Source organism: Sphaeramia orbicularis, chromosome 5, assembly GCF_902148855.1.
Source record: "Sphaeramia orbicularis chromosome 5, fSphaOr1.1, whole genome shotgun sequence".
Lineage (NCBI taxonomy): Eukaryota > Metazoa > Chordata > Actinopteri > Kurtiformes > Apogonidae > Sphaeramia > Sphaeramia orbicularis.
In genome coordinates, this window is record NC_043961.1 from 19139008 (window position 1) to 19152884 (window position 13877).

At 41.6% G+C, this 13877-nt stretch overlaps 1 long non-coding RNA gene across 1 annotated transcript; it reads left to right on the forward strand.

Moving 5' to 3' along the window:
* Nucleotides 1–989: 989 nt before the first annotated feature.
* Nucleotides 990–4696, forward strand: LOC115419259 (uncharacterized). Its single transcript, XR_003935418.1, has 3 exons — nt 990–1111; nt 2094–2096; nt 4686–4696. It is a non-coding gene; the product is annotated as an uncharacterized LOC115419259 (long non-coding RNA).
* Nucleotides 4697–13877: the final 9181 nt, after the last annotated feature.

A 13877-nucleotide genomic window follows, 5' to 3' on the forward strand; every position in this document is an offset into this window, starting at 1 on the left:
TGATGGACAGTCTGATGAGACCAGATGGTGGACTTTAGAGGAACATTGTCCTGTTCTGGACTTCATCAGGCCAGTTTAGGACGTGCCCCCCCCCCCCCCCCATCTCCACCTTGATCCGTGCTCTGTGTATATGTGTGGACTGGTCTGTGACAGTGATGGATGGGGTTCGCCGCTTGCCCCCCCCCCGACACTCACTTGCTGACTGAGCCAATGCTTAATTCATGAGATTTGGAGGCAGGAAAAAAAACAGAAGGTTTAAGAATATATTAAGGAACTCTCTCAGATGTCAACCGGCTTGTCAGGCAGCGTTAAGAAGAACAGTATTAAAGTTGGTCGTTGGTTGATGAGGAAAGAAACAAAACCTTCAGCGGAACCCCCCTGCCCCCCCACCCTCCACCCCATCTGTCCTGTGTTCCCATCAGTCTACAGGAGACAAGGAAGGAAACAAAGGGGATGAGAAAAGAAACCAAAAGAGACAAGGAAGGAAACAAAGGGGATGAGAAAGGAGACGAAGGAGATGAGGAAGGAAAGAAGAGATAAGGAACGAAACAAAGGAGATGAAAAAGGAAACTGAAGGAGACATGGAGGGAAAAAAAAAGAGATGAGGAAGCAAACAAAGGAGACAAGATAGGAAACAAGAGCTGATGAAGGGAATCAAACGAGAAGAGGAAGCAAACAAAAGAGATGAGAAAGCAAACAAAAGAGATGAGGAAGCAAACAAAAGAGAAGAGGAAGCAAACAAAAGAGATGAGGTACGAAACAAAGGAGATGAGGAAGGAAACAGAGATGAGGTAGGAAACAACAACTGTACCCAGCTTTGTGCCAGTCAAAACCTGCCTTTCAGACGTGCTAAATATAGACGCAAAAGCAGCCACCACAATCAGTTTCAGGTTTGGTAACTCACATTTTGCACGCTAAATAAATATTTGTATCTACTCCTCCCAATAATTTAGCACATTCTGGCAGAAACGCCCATATTGCATATTCATTAAGGCAAACATGCTAAATGGGTTGCACAAACTATTTTGCCCATTTGACAGATGCAACCCTTGGTGTGTCCTGTTAGTAGATAAGCTTCAATGTGTTTATGCGTGCACAGTCAAGTTTGCACGTTTTTATGCATGTAAATCAAGTAAATAAGTAAATTAGGCCCAAAGCCCAGACAAACTGAGTTATCCATGGTCTAAGTTCTGGTTTCCAGAAACTCACTTCATGGTTCTTTATCGTCACTGAATAAGTGACTTTATGACATAAAAACTACAGGTTCTTGTTTTTATATGAAGAGAAGACATCAACACTGAGTCTGTCGAATAGAATCGACAGAACAGGACAGAATAATCCACCTGAAAACCTCAGCTTCATCAAGAACAACCTCTGCTGTGACAGAAACTACAGGAATAACAGCAGTGTCTGTTATGAGTCCTGATTGGTCTGAGACCCGGTCATGTGACGACTTCCTACACTAATCCCATATTGGTCAGATTTCCCCAAAGGGAAGTTCTCATGACTGGGTTTTGTCTCCTGATATCCAATTGGTCTGAAGACCCCCCATGGTCCAGATGTTCTGTGTTGACCCCCTGTGGACCTTCACGAAGCATCTGGGTTAAAGTGTTGCTATGGCACCGCTGGTTAATGGCTCGTTGTGAATATAAAGCTATAATGTGACTGTGACCTGAGGGTTGTTGTACATCATCATGGCTTCATGAAGCTGGAGGCTCGTCTGCACATCTCTGGAGTTAATGGAATCAAACTACAATAATCATTAAACAACAACTACATTAAGGCGACATTTGTGAATAATGACCAAACACGCCTGTAGCTGAATACGCACATTGATTCTGGTTCAACCCCGGCAGAGTCTTCACTTTTACCAGGCGGTTTCATTTACAATGAGTTTATTAGCATTCTATTTAATAGTGAGATCCAATTCAGGTACTTTACATCTTCTCTAATCAAAAAGACCAGGATAAAAACCAAACAACGGCTTTAATGACGACCTTCTCCAGAGCCTCATGTCATTAAATGTCACACGTTTAAGTGTTGAAAAGTTCTGTTTTAAATTGAAAATTGAAAAGGAAATTAACATCTATGAGACTGTTATAAGTTTCCTCATTTGGCCGGAAATTTGCAATAGTATCAGATTTTTACAAAGCTGATTAACTGTTGGTGACAGAGGAGCCCATTGGAGGCTGACGGAGACCGTTGAAGGCCATTGGAGGCAGCTGGAGGCCATTAGAGGCTGTTGTAGACCACTGGGGACAGTTGGAGGCTGTTGGAGGCTATTGTAGACTGTTGAGGAGAGTTGGAGGGTGTTGGAGACTGTTGGATGTTTGTTGGAGGCCGTTGGAGACTGTTGGAGGCCATTGTAGAACGCTGAAGACAGTTGGAGGCTGTTGAAGGCCATTGGAGGTTTGTTGTAGGATGTTGGAGACAGTTGGAGGCTGTTGGAGACTGCTGTAAACCACTGGAGACAGTTGGACACCATTGGAGGCTGTTGGAGACCATTTGAGACAGTTGGGGAACGTTGGAAGCGATTGGTCTGGTCGAATGGTTCCTGGTTTAATAGTTCGGGTCTGGTTTAATGGTTCCGGTTTGGTTTAAAATTAACAGAAAAAAACAAAAACTGGCATTAATCAAAAAGAAAAGAATCAATCAGTCAATCAAATTTTATTTATACAGCATCACATCATAACAAATGAGAGAAAACAGCCTTAAAACAGTTTCACAGACGACATGTTCAACCTGAAATGAAAACCTCTGTTTCAGGTAAAAGACTGTGTCACTTACAGTGGAAAACATACAACTGACTCCAACTGTTCAAGGGAGGAGGACGAAGTCAGGTGGAGGTCAGAGGTCACATAGGATGGACCAAGATGGACCAAGATGGACCGGGTCACTAGGTAACAATGGTACACAATCAGACCATGACCTTCAACAGGCTTCCATCAGGAGGGAGGGGCCGTTCAGGGAGGGAGGGGCACTTCAGATAGGGGAGGGGGGCATTCAGAGAGGGAGGGGGTGTTCAGGGAAGGGAGGGGCCTTTCAGAGAGGGAGGAGCTTCCACAGGTCTGATCTGATGTATATGTAAGACAGAGGTTTCCACCATGAGATAAATAAGCAATAACTGCAGAATACCAACGTAGAGCTGAAATAAAGAGTGTGAGATCCAGAAACAGAAGCATCTGGCTGTAAATGAAGCTCTGCTTATAAGTGTGACTTCCTCTTTTAACAACTGTATAATGTAATTGTATCGACTGGTGCAAGAGAGAAGCATCAGGGGCAGGAAATTGCATTTTTCTGCATGAGAAACCCAGAGATGGATGGTCTACCGCAGTCGAATTAGTATTTCATTGTGTAGGTAGGAAATGACAAACTGAGGCTACTTCCCCAAGCAACAATGTTTATTCCCTCAAAGATGCATAAAACCAGCGGATGGCAGATTTAATCTCCTACAATAGACTCTTCATCCTCCTCTTCTTCTTCTTCTTCTTCTTCTGAGGTGCTTTATTGGAGGAAAATGAGACAAGAATTAATGCTCCTGGGAGCCGACCTTGATTAATATCTCCTTGGAGCTATGCTTAAAATTGGTAAACTTTGGAATTTGCATTGCAGATCAGGATCCCCCTTTAAACTGTGGGTTTTGTCTGGCAGACACCTTCACAGTTCATTACCAGCCAAATCAAATGCAAAAAACATCCATCTCAGTTGAGACAGCGACACTAATACACTAGTTCAGTCCAAAGGTACCGACTCAGTGTTTTCGTTCCTTTTGTACACAGTTAGTGGACGTAGAGAATGACTAATGTAACTTACACACAAATAAGTTCCAGGAAAACTCCGTTGGGCACTAAAATCATATTTATCTTAATCTGGGTGACGGCCACAGCTCTAACCTGGTTTGGAGACGCCGGCGGTGGAGGAGAGAGGCGGCAGGATGACACCATGTAAAATCCAGATTAATGACAGGGATCAAACTGCAGTTTCATCAGCGGCGGGACACATCAATCACCTGGAGTTATCCCCGACTAATGACATCCAAGGAAAACATCTGGATAATGAACTTTATAATGATGAATGATGTCAAAGATCAGAAGGAAGAAAAAACCAAGAAGGACTCGGATCATGAGGCTCTGAACTCGGGTCATGGAGGAGGAAGATGAGACGGGCGGCGGCTAAAGCTGATGCGCCACAGGAGGCGGGACTTGGTGGATTTGACGGTAAATGGGTTCATCTGATGTCCAACACTCATTCATTCATCTTCTGGAATGAATAAACGAATGAATGAGTGGATGAATGAATGAATGAGTGGATGGATGGATTAGTGGATGAATGGATGGATGAATGAGTGGATGGATGGATGGATGGATGGATGAATGAATTAGTGGATGAATGAATGAACAAAGGAACAAACGAATGAATGAGTGGATGTCCAACATGTCCTAAAAAACACAAAGGACAGGACAGAAAGTCAGAAATCAGCTCCGGAATAAAGAAGACAATAAAAACAGCAAGGATACAGGAGGGAGGAAAACTGAAAACTAAACAGAAGGACAGAAAACTGATATAACTGCTGGAGGACGACAAAACAAACAAACGAGCAATAAAAACATGAACAAACATGAACCAAACACACCACATGACAGGACTGAACAAACCGACGTCCACCAAATTAAAGGACAGACAAGTTTTTACACAATGGATGATGAGAATATGAGGACGTTTATAGATGATAAAAACCTCCAATAAAAACCAAACCAAGTCTTAAAGGGGATGAATGTGGATGGAGATGATTCCTCAGACTCAGACCTTAATCCTCCTCCTCCTCCTCCTCCTCCTCCTCCTGTCTGAGTTAGTGTTTCAGAGACACATTGGAATAGGGATGCACCGATACCACTTTTTTCCAGACTGAGTACAAGTACTTACATTTCAGTACTTGCTGAAACTGAGTACCGATACGAGTTCTTAATAATCCCATTCCAGTTCTTAGTTCCTTTTGTAAATGTGCTTTATGGTCGTTGTCATTAGTCTGACTGGAACAAAGTGTTGCTACTGACATTTAATGTGTTGGAATGAGCGTTTCTCAATTAATCCACCAGGGGGCACCACTCTGAATTAACCATACTGGACAAATGCCACGAAGAAGAGTAAAGTTTTTTGAGAAGAAGAAAGTCAGCAACAACAAACATGGAGACGACAGAGGTAACACTAATGTGATACTAATATTGCAGCATTTTCGCTGGTAAGGTTTAAAAGCGAAGTTTCAGCAGATAGGGAAAAGATAAATGAGCGATAAGTTTCGTTTTCACTTCCGCTGGTGGCGGTCCACACCGCTCCATACCCCTCTCCGTCTGGGTACTCATCCGCCAGCACCTGGAAAATGGATGGAATGTACACAGAGGATGGACAGAACACTCCGTCCATATCTGTCTGTGTCTGTAACGTTACTTGCAGTCAGCGTTACTTTTATCACCGTCATTTATTTTGAAAATCTCCACACCCTTCACACTCCCCATGCATTATTCCACCGCTGCATACCTGCTACTGATCTGTGAATGTCACATGGCCATAAGTGGTATCAGTGCATTTGTATCGGATTACTTTTACGAGTATGAATACAAGTACACACACTGAGTATTGGAGCCAATACCCGATACTTGTATCGGAATCGGTGCATCCCTACATTAGAACAACATTTCATAATGTGATATTTGGAAGGATCTGATGTATTCTGGTCTGTTCCAGTGTTAACTAACCAACTCATCTCAGGTCGACTGTGTTCAACACTGAATCGCAGTCTGGATTCAATATTAGAAATACTGGATTCTGGATTCAATATTAGAAAGGAACCTGGTCTGATGGAGACTTTGGATGTTTGGGTCAAAACTTCTGATCAAACCTCAAACCAAATATAAAACACAACAGATTTGAAATCAACTCATTCTTCATGTCATTCTTCAGTATTCATCCATTCAATCCAATACTTATCCATTAAATCCAATATTCATCCATTCAATCCAGTCTTCCTACAGGATTCGGTCTACTTTCAGACCTGTCTTGGAGGATTCAGGTCCATCCTTCGTTAGCTTCAGTGCGACCTCCTTAATGTCTCTGATTATATTCTGTCCATCGTTTCCCTAAAGTGTCGTCTCCTACAAACTCCAGTCCTCAGTTTCATGTACACTTGTCCGGACGCTCACATTGCTTTTGTGCTTCTGTCCGAGAGTTTCGATTTAGACGTTGACTGGTGGTTTCCGCCCACACATAAGCGCCGACGCCCCAACATCTCAGCACTTTTATTTTGTCCTTCTGTCCATGAACGTCTTCTAACACCTTGATGGTCTCCTGTGGTTGTGGACAGGCTTCAGTCTGAGTATAAAGATATCACACTCTCACTTTATGTGTCTGTTGGTTGTGTGTCTACTGTGTGTTTATTGGTTGTGTGTCTATTGTGTGTTGGTTGTGTGTTTGTTGGTTGTGTGTCTGTTGTGTGTTGGTTGTGTGTCTGTTGTGTGTCTATTGTGTGTTTATTGGTTGTGTGTCTGTTGGTTTTGTGTCTATTGTGTGTTGGTTGTGTGTCTGTTGTGTGTCTATTGTGTGTTTGTTAATTATGTGTCTGTTGGTTGTGCGTCTATTATGTGTTGGTTGTGTGTCTTTTGTGTGTTGGCTGTGCGTCTGTTGTGTGTTGGTTGTGTGTTTGTTGGTTGTATGTCTGTTGTGTATTGGTTGTGTGTCTGTTGGGGCACTGCCTTGGTTCGCCTCCTCCTCCTCCTCAGGATGTGAATGTGTTCCACAGACACACTGCATCAGCGCTGACAGATACTCATGCTCGGCTTATTCACAGGAGGATTCTTTCTCTTTTTCTTTGTCCCTGAGCATCCATGTTTCTCTGAGTGGGTAATAGAGTGCAGAGTGGTGCTCCACATGTACCCAGAACTTCATCTATTTACCACAAAAACATGTGAAACAAACAGCAGAATGAGCCAAAGCAGAACGAGGATCTGCAAGACTTCATGTTTCCAGGGTTTAGTCTGGACCTTTCATTACACATAGCATTTCAATTACAACACATTTTCCAGGCTTTAGCCTGGACCTTTCATTACACATAGCATTTCAATTACAACAAGTTTGATCGTTATTCTGTTGTACGTTTTTTTTTTCTTTAATAATTATTTTGTTTCTATTAAGTTTGTTTCCTGAATACATTCATGTTTTTTTTTTTTTTTCATGTAAATGTGTTTAAAAGGGAACTGCAGATGTTGTGATGTAGAGAACATTTAACAGACTCATCAGCTGTTGACATCATCTTTACTGATGAAGTGTAAACCATATTTGGTCCTTTCAGATGGAAAACTGTGTTTAATAGAACCACCTGTATCTACAACGCCACCTTCTGCTGACATTACCCTGTTGGAGAGGCTGACCAGTATTTAGTCAATACCAATGAAGTGATCAGACGGTACTTGATGATTATCTCTGTTAATGAACAAACAGACGCTGACATATTCATCAGAATTCTGGATTACATGTGCTGTAGTTTGAGCTTCTTCTTATTAAATTTGACATAGAAAATGAAGAAAAACGTCAAAGTTGTCCTGAACAATCAGAGAAAAACTACAACAGAACGAACCTGGGTCCAAGGTCCAAACCCAAACTGGACCTCTGTGTTTCCGGACTCGAGTGAATCTGGAGGAATGTCAGCACCATGAACTGGACCTTAGATGTACCTCTACAGGGTCCAGGATGGACGTGGTCCCTGCCTCCTCAGTGGTGGTTCTGGTTCTGGTATTGGGCCGATCTATGACCCGCAGTGCTGCAGCTCTGGTGGGTTTCCCTCAGTCTGCCGGCATCACCTCCCAGGATGCTCTGGGTGGGATCATGTGGCTCCTGATGATGAGACCCATTATGTGGATCTGGATGCTAATGACAGTCCGGGTTTACGGTTCCTGTGGGTCTCAGCGCTCCCAGCAGAACCTCTCATATGCTGCTGCTGATTCTTTAGATCTCCCTGAGGACCTGAGTCATTTCCAAGGCCGTTCTAATATCACTGGCATGAAGCCGACAACAGATATGCTGATTTTCAGTCCCCTTTGTGGGCTGGTTTCAAACCTCCGTGGGTCTTAATGGAGGTTTTCTCGGTGCAGCCCAGACTCCACGCTGTGTGTGATCTATGATAATGGCTCACAATGTTTCTGTTACTTATACAGCCTTTTCCTGATGGGTTAATGATCTGTAAATGTTAATGACTTCTCCCAATGGTCTGAACTGAGCTGCTTTTGCCACCTGGGCTCAGAAAGACCATTATGGGTCCATCAGACCAGGAACCACTGGAGACCTGAACTTTAACTGTGTTACCTCCCAGTCTCAGGGACAGACCACATTCAGACCACATTCAGTCCATGTCCAGTCCACATCCGGACCCCATCCAGACCACTTCCAGATCACATCTGGACCACATCCAGACCATGTTCAGTTTACGTCCGGTCCACATCCATACCACGTCTGGTGCACGTCCAGACCATGTTCAGTCCATGTCTAGTCCACATCCAGACAATATCTGGTCCACGTCCAGTCCATCAAAAAAAAAAAAAAACACAAAAAAAACAAACAAAAAAAATCATCAGAATGTGAAAATATTCACCTTCTTGAGGCCCAAACTCCTATTGACTCACAGACTCAACTTCAACTACAACATGTTGAAAAGTAATTATGGAACTATTATGTATATTCAGCCAATGAACTGGCATCACATCCACGGTGAACATGGCCTTTGCATGATGCCCCCCAGAGTGAACCAGTTTGGAAAATGAATGAACAATGTGATTTAGGATCAGGTTGAATGTCTTAGAATTCACCAGGACAAGGATGAGGATGATGAAGATGTCGTGATGAAGATGTCGTGAAGATCTCTCTGATGTCACTTAATAAAATAAATGTAATAAATTCTGGTTTAACAAATGCTGGTTTATAAACGCTGGTTCAATAAATGCTGGTCTAAGAGACGCTAGTTTAATAAATGCTGGTTTAGTAAACACTGGCTTAATAAACATTGGTTTAATAAATGTTGGTTTAATAAATGCTGGTTTAAAAGACGCTGGTTTAATAAACGTTGGTTTAGTAAATGCTGGTTTAGTAAACACTGGTTTAATAAACGCTGGTTTAAGAAATACTGGTTTAGTAAATGCTGGTTTAATAAACGCTGGTTTAATAAACATTGGTTTAATAAACGCTGGTTTAATAAACACTGGTTTAATAAGCGCTGGTTTAGTAAATGTTGGTTTAATAAATACTGGTTTAATCAACATTGGTTTAATAAATGCTGGTTTAGTAAACGCTGGCTTAATAAACGCTGGTTTAATAAATGTTGGTTTGATAAATACTGGTTTAATAAACGCTGGTTTAGTAAATGCTGGCTTAATAAATGCTGGTTTAATAAACACTGGTTTAATAAATGTTGGTTTAGTAAACACTGGCTTAATAAACATAGATTTAATAAATGCTGGTTTAATCAATGTTGGTTTAATACATGCTGGTTTAGTAAACGCTGGCTTAATAAACACTGGTTTAATAAATGCTGGTTTAACAAACCTTGGTTTAATAAACGTTGGTTTAATAAACGCTGTTTTAATAAACGCTGGTTTAATAAATGTTGGTTTAACAAACCTTGGTTTAATAAACGCTGGTTTAATAAATGCTGGTTTAACAAACCTTGGTTTAATAAACGTTGGTTTAATAAACACTGGTTTAATAAATGTAACTGTGGTTAGTGACCTTCCTGGTTCTGTTTTAACTCCAGTCATTTCACTTTGAGTGTCTGTTGTTAATGGGATTCATGAACAGTCAGTTGAAGCCTCAGTGGTTTGTTTTACACATTGATTTCTTAACTTTACTGGTCATAGATTTCCTGTCTGTTCTCCTACTCGTATGTTTACTGGGGCTTTGTTTTCACTTCTTTGCTGCATTTCAGCTCTGAATTACGAGTCAATTGCGTGTGCAGTCGGATGTCGATATCCAAACCTAGCGGTGGCGATGATGACGCTGTGGTTAAAGCACACCCAGCAACAAATGTAGGGCTTTTATCTGGTGTTTTATTGTATTTTATGTTGAATTTCCAATCTTTTAAGGACAAAACATCCATATGACTTACATCAATCACATTTTATTTTTATATTGTCACATCATATCATAAGTTATTTAATGACCCTTTCCATTTAGAGCTGGAATAAACCAGACTATAAAACCAACTGAAAGACACCAACTGAATCCTCCAGGAGTAAACACTTGGTGACAGTGGAAGGAAAAACTACCTTTAGCAGGTAAAAACCTGGAGTAGACCCTGACTCTGGAGGATGGACCACTGACATGACCAGTTAAAGGGTTAAAGGGGGAGGATGGTTGACTCAGCTGTTAGTACCAATAATAGAAACCTCTACCATCCATGTAACTATTTAATAAACACTATCACAACTACAATTACAGTAATCCAGTCTGAATGTAATAAAAGCATGGATTAATTTACCTGCATCATTCCGTGTTAAAATATCCCTGATTTTAGGAGGGTGAGGGGGTTTGGGGAGAGAGTGGATCTGACGGAACTTATATATGTTACATAAGTGGTGCTACCAGGGGGATACGGACGTTACTGCCGAAGACCGGGGGTGGGGGTGCCCTGACGTACCTTATTGCACGAAGGGGTGGGTGGGGGACTAACACCCCCCATTTTGGTCTCAGCGCCCCCCTCTCAGCTTTCTCATTGCAAACGCCACCCGATGGTGTCCCAACACCCCCTGGAGGACAGTACCACCCCCGTTGAAAAACACTGATCTAAACTGTCCCAGTTCAGAGACTGTAGTTGAACCCTAGTCGAGGCCAGGTCAACTATTTTGCGCATGCCCCATGTATGGGATCTACGAGGCATTCCTTCCAGGGGTTTCCTCTTCAGTTGGAAATTTTTCACCGACTACTATCTTAGTTGTAAACTTGTCGGTGGCATTTGATCGATTATGTCCAACGACATGTTCACATGTGAAAGGTAAGTTTATATAGTGTTAAACCGTGACCTTCAGGTCCTCGACTAAACCAACATTATTCCTCCTCAGGTTTAATGAGAATAAAGTGCACGTCGTGGCCTGATTAATGGAATTCTTCATCCACGACAGAAGAAGATGATGAAAATAAGCCTTTTCTTCTCTTCATTACTTCTCTGGTTTCTACAAAAAAAAAAAAAATACTGAAGCTTCATCAGAAACAAAGAATTCACAGGATTTCGAGGAAGTGAAGAAATGAACCAGGACTGGAAACGTAACGGTAAATGAACAGACGAAGGACTGAAGGGTCCAGCAGGTCAGATCTGTTCACTGATTGGTTCCCATTAGATGTGTGTGTTTGTACATTAGTGTGGTGGTGCCCTCTTGAGGTGTGATGATGTTAAATATGGACAAACTTTAGAAGGAGGACGACAACAGAAACTAACAAAAACTAACTGGGTTTAATCATGTTGACAAAATCTTCCACTAAAACCAGGGTTTTTGAGTCTAATGACGGAAACGTGTTTAAATAAAGTTTCATGGAATCAATAAATGACATGGATTTGTTTGAAATGGTAACTGGAACAGGTTCCTTTAATGTAGAGGAGCACGTTATTTTCACACTATAATTATTATCATTACTATTATTATTATTCTGCTCAGTTAAAGTTCAGATAAAGCATCTTATGACTCAAACACACTGACATCATTCTGGTTTTATGAGGTGTTTTTGGATGTTTACTCTCTGAATATGCTTCATATTTGCTCGTTTTCCTGTAGGTTCTGATTGTCGAGTCCTGTTTCCATTGGTCGAGACAAAGATCCTTTCTAGTACAGATGGATGAATCCACAGAAAAAGACAAACACTGATGGTTAAACATCAAGACAGAGCATCATGATCTACATATATGGAAAAGATAAACCCTGGAGGTGAACAGGAATATTAGTGGAGTATTGGTTAACACCACATTAATCATGGAAATAGATCAGTTGGAATTATTTAAAGGAGATATTTTCTGTCTGTAAATGTTTCCTGCATAAAACAATCCACTTAAATACAGCATCAGCTTTTCCGTTAACCGACCACTGAGACACATAATCCTGTACAAACACAATGAAGAAACATGTTGAGTTATAGTATAAATAGTGTTTCAGAAATACAAGATGAACAGTTTGTAGTTGAACTTGTGGACGCTGGGCTGTAGGATGTGAATGGGAATCAACTAAAATATACAAAACTGTAGACAAACAGGATGTATTGACATTTATTTTCTTTGAATAAAGTTATTCTAGTATACTGTTTCTCAACAGGGGCAGTGTTGGAACACTGTCAAGGGGTGTTTGGAAGAAGAAAGCTGAAAGGGGGGTGCTGAGACTGAAATGGAGGGCGTTAGCCTGTGTATGTATCAATATCAAGCATGTTATGTCAATGGCAAATTTTCATGCCCCCCCCTCCTCTCCGCAATAAGGTACGCTCCCCCCAGGTCTTCGGTGGTGCTCCCTCTGGTCACGAGGGGGGGCGCACAACCCAGACCACAACCTGTGCAACGTATATGAGTTCCGTCAGACCAACCCCCTCCTGCTGGGGGGGCAGCAGGAGGCTCATGATGATGATAAGGGGCGTTTGTTCAAAGAAGGTTGAAAACCACTGTTCTACTATAAAGAACACACGGCTGTATGCAGAAGCTGTTGGTTTAGTATCCGATATGGTCTAAGATCAGTTTATTTTTAATGCTGTGATACTTGTGTTTTATCGTTGTACAAACTCTGGTCATTTTCATTTCATTTGTTTCCGTCCGTCAGTCGATCACATGGTTCCTCTGGTCTCTGTTGGGTTCATCATTTCTGTCCGTTCACTTTGTTAAAAACATTGGAGAATTCACCATCGGTTTCTGATTTCGACGGTCAGTATCAAATACATTGATTTAAGTCCTCTGGCAACTTTTGAATTGGATCCATACTGTGGTTTCCTGCTGGTTTTGTTCAGTTTAATGAAACTAGTGGAATCACAGGGTTTGTGTTGAAACAGTGGCATTCCCTGCAGAGTCCGACCTCTGAGTCCGGACCGTTGAAATGTTTAATTAAAACCAGAGAAGAAGCAAAACCCAAACTTTACACCAGAGTCTGGGATTGAAATGTACTGTGATCTCCTTCACAAAACAAAGAAAAAGCATGGACTAATTAAAAACAACAGTGATTAATGTGAGTCTGAGACGTATGGTTGAGAATTAGACCTCAGCACATCCACAGATGAAGGTTTACAGGAACTACATGTGTCTGTTGGATCTGGAGTCTGGTCTGAACTGTCTCTGATCATCACTGGGACAATACTTCAACAGATTTTTTCAATACTTCAGTGGACTTTCCAACATAAATGCAGAAGCGTCTTAGCTAAGGCCTCGTCAGTGAAGTTAGTATCTCATCCACAGATTCAGGCAGAAGTAACGTCTGAACAAATATAGACCTGATCAATGTCTCTTTGGTCTCATGGCCTTCGTCTAAAACTAAACTAAATTCACATTAATAACATTGTGCATTTCCAGGTAATTTCCAGGTAATGCACAATTTATAAGATACAGAAAACTTACATTTTGTGTTTGACAATATACACACAATGAAAGGAATAAATGAATAAAAAGACTTCAGTATATAAACAGTGCATGTGAAATGGTAGTGACAGTGTTCTTTGTCCATCTGTCATTGTCATGGATCAGGAACAGCCTGGACCTTCTACATAGACCTTCCACATGGACAATCTACATGGACCCCCTACATCAGTGTTTTTCAACCTTGGGGTCGGGACCCCACGTGGGGTCACCTGGAATTCAAATGGGGTCGCCTGAAATTTCTAGT